Source organism: Mus caroli, chromosome 16, assembly GCF_900094665.2.
Source record: "Mus caroli chromosome 16, CAROLI_EIJ_v1.1, whole genome shotgun sequence".
NCBI lineage: Eukaryota > Metazoa > Chordata > Mammalia > Rodentia > Muridae > Mus > Mus caroli.
In genome coordinates, this window is record NC_034585.1 from 42574041 (window position 1) to 42577729 (window position 3689).

The window sequence follows — 3689 nt, forward strand, 5'->3', positions numbered from 1 at the left end:
CTCTTGCTTTCTCTTGCTTTCCCCGTCCCCCCTCTCTCTCCATTCCCTTCCCCCCTCTCTCTTCACGTGCTCATGACTGGCCTCTACTTCTCTCTCCTCTCCTCTCCTCTTCTCTTCTCTTCTCTTCTCTTCTCTTCTCTTCTCTTCTCTTCTCTTCTCTTCTCTTCTCTTCTCTTCTCTTCTCTTTCTTCTCCTCTCCTCTCCTCCCCTCTCCTCTCCTCTCCTCTCCTCTTTTCTTTTCTTTTCTTTTCTTTTAGTTAGCAAAAACAAGTGATGACTGCCACATCCAAATTGTATGTGGTTTGAGTGAGATCTTTCTAATTTATTCACTAAAAAGAATCAGAAAGAAAAATCTCAAATCGACTATTGAGTTCCTAGGAAACTCTTGACCTTTGGCCATCTCCTGAGGGAGTTACCTCTGGTTTAGTGATATATGTCTGGAGAAAGAACCCTGGAGGTCAGTTGTGACATCCTACTTAAGTCTGGAACAGAGCTGTCATCATGGAAAATATCACATCATCCAGGTTTTAAAGTCAAATGAGCTATTGCCTTCTTGACAGGATTTAGAGTCCCTTGGAAGATGGGACCCGTGAAGGGATGTCTTTTTTCTTTTTTTTTTTTTTTAAGGTTAATTGTCTAGTTAAGACAAGCCTGTCTTAACTAGTGTCAAGAACATTCTCTAGGTAGGGACCCAGGACAGTGTTAGATTGAAAGCAAAGAATGTGCTCTGCTTCATGACTATAGATGCAATGTGACCAGCTTCCTCTAGCTCCCATGGCTGTGAACCCTCCACATCTCTGCCCCCCCCCCAAACACACACACATACATCACGATGGGCTGTAACTTGAACTGTGAGCCAAAATCACCCCTTTGTCTTTCTGGGCTTTTGTCAGGGTATTCTATCCCAGCGACAGGAAAGAAGCTCAGATGCATTACAACACTATGCTAGGGAAGTCAGTCAATGGACATTTGTAAGCAGGATCTTGCACTTTGACGTGTCCTTTTATTCCTCAGCACAGAAACATGCCAGTTCTGCCTGTGACTCAGCACCTCCTGCAGCCAGGGGATTTTCTTTCTGCTTCCTAAGTCAGACCACAGTTCCCAAAGTCAGGCCTCAAGTGTCCACCTGCCCCTGTGTTAGCCTAGAGGAGCTGGAAAACAAAACTGAGAACAAGAAGCACACGACACAAGAGTGTCAGTTGGGGGTTTTGATGCCACCATGAAGAATAAGCTCAGCACATGAACTTGCACAGTTATAGATTCCACCACTGTTTTATATATATATATGTGTGTGTGTGTATATATGTGTATATATATATGTGTATGTATATATACATACATATATATATATATATATATATATATATATATATATATATATATGAGTCCATCCACTGAAGCAGACTTATTATAGTTCAAATCTTATTGGACCTACTGAGCATTGTTCTAATTGGATTAGTGGCCAACCCATAAAAGCCAGGAAGAAAATATGATCTCCATTTTATGTCTCTAAGTCTGTCAATGCTGTAATTGTGCATGTACTTGTTTTTGGTCCTGCCCCTCTCTCTGTGTATCTTCATCTATCTATCTATCTACATATCTACCTACATACTGATCTATCTATTGATTTAGAAATCAGGGTCTCTCACTGTTCCTAGAACTCCCCAGGATCTTCTTGACTGTCTCCTAGCACTGGGGTTACAGGCAAGAGGATCTGAGTTGAATCCCCAGTGCTCAAAACCTAGGTGTGGGAGTGCATGATTGTAATCCAGAGACTTCAGTGCTGCCTTCTCAGAACTGGAATTACAGGCGTGCACTATTGCACATGAGTTTTTATATGGGCCTGGGGGGAAACTTGACTAAGCCATCTCCATAGCTCCATAACTACAAAGTTTAAAAAGTTGTTTTGTACTGGAGAACATAGTCACATGTTCCTCTGCAGGGCAGAAAGGATGCACAAAGGCAAAGTCGTGTTAGTTTCTCTTCCCTCCCATAATTTGTGAATGAAAAACTTCCCTCCGGGGGTATTAATTGGATGAATTGATTGATTTGTTCTGAAGCAATAGCTCAAGCACAGTAAAAATTTATTAGCCAATAAAATAATCCTCCATGCTGCTTATGAAATAGCGGGGGGGGAGTTAGATAATAAAATAAACATGCACCAGGTACAGTATGCTAGTTAGTGAAGCAAGCAATGGAGGAAAGCCAACAGAGGGAGGTGGGGTAATCTGTCAGCAGAAAGGTAAGGACTGTGAAGTGATCTGAGAGACTTTAGACAGGGAGACAAATACCAGGGCTCAGAGGTAGAAATGTGTCCAGAATATTGGCAAAATATCAGAGATACTAGTGCCCATAAGCGTCAGCAGCATCCTGAAGGCCCATGTAGACTTTTGCTTCTACACAATGTGAACTAAAAAGCCACTCAAGAAATCTTGTGCAGGAGTTTGACTTGTTATATCTTGAAACAGTCATATTTAAAATATACTGAAGAGAGTGGGAAAGAAAGGCTGAGAGATTAATTAGGAAGCTATAGCAATGATTCAGGAGAATAATGATTTAGTTCAGGGGGTAGAAATAGAGTAGGTGACAGAGACTGAACATACTGATAGAGCAAACAGGAAACCCTGGTACATCGGATGTGAGGTGGGTCACAGTGCAGTTATGGGTGTGGACGGAAGTTTGAAGGACAAATGCTGGACAGGAAACCTAGATGTTGGAGCTGGAATTTTAACCCTATTTCAAATTCCTACTGCTGTCTACACTCTCACTTCGGATATCTATAAAAATGGGATTCAATATCTTTCCTACTCTGGAGGCTCAAATGAATGATACCTGTGCATGGGTTGAGTTGTATCATAACTCTCTAAGAATTCGTGGTCTCCTAAGAATTAATTTGCCTCAGCAACTCTAGGGAATGTGGAGGTCAAATTGGAATATTTCAAGGATACAGAGCAATTTAATCACTAAAACATACTGGGGGATTATTTTCAGTTTATTTCAGAAAGTAAAATCCTTGTATATAAGAATAACAAGTTTAGTTACTTAGTTTGATTTGCCTATGTGTTTGAGAAAAGGTATACTGTATTGTCCTGGCTTGGTTTGGAACTCACTATGTAAAGGGAAAGCCTACAGTGTCTAGTAACAATATGGATTTTGTTCTCTTTGTGCCCATGGTTGTGAATCACTCTCAGAGTTAGTGACTAAGCTGTGAGACAATCAGACCTCATCTCCAGTTTCAGATCAGCACCAAAGAATTCTTTTGTTTCCCCCTTGGTTCTAAATGAGCTATCACTACCATGGAATTTTTCTAAAATTTTTAGCTAAGATGTATGTGACTGAACTATTGTGAACCAAAAACTTTACAACTTTCCCAGTTTTGCTTTAATGTGCAAAGTTCAAATTATTCTTTCTAATTCATAAACATACAAAAGAGCTTTCATAGTTGAAATTTCAGAATGAGCATGGGAGAGCTGGTCTTTTTCTGGCTGTCCTGAAACTCAACTCTGTAGACCAGGCTGGCCTCCAACTCAGAAATCTGCCTACCTCTGCCTCCCAAGTGCTGGGATTAAAGGTGTGCACCACCACTGCCTGGCTGGGAGCATGTTCTTTTTTTTTTTTTTTTTTTAATTTTTTATTAGGTATTTTCCTCATTTATATTTCCAATGCTATCCCAAAAGCCCCCCATACCC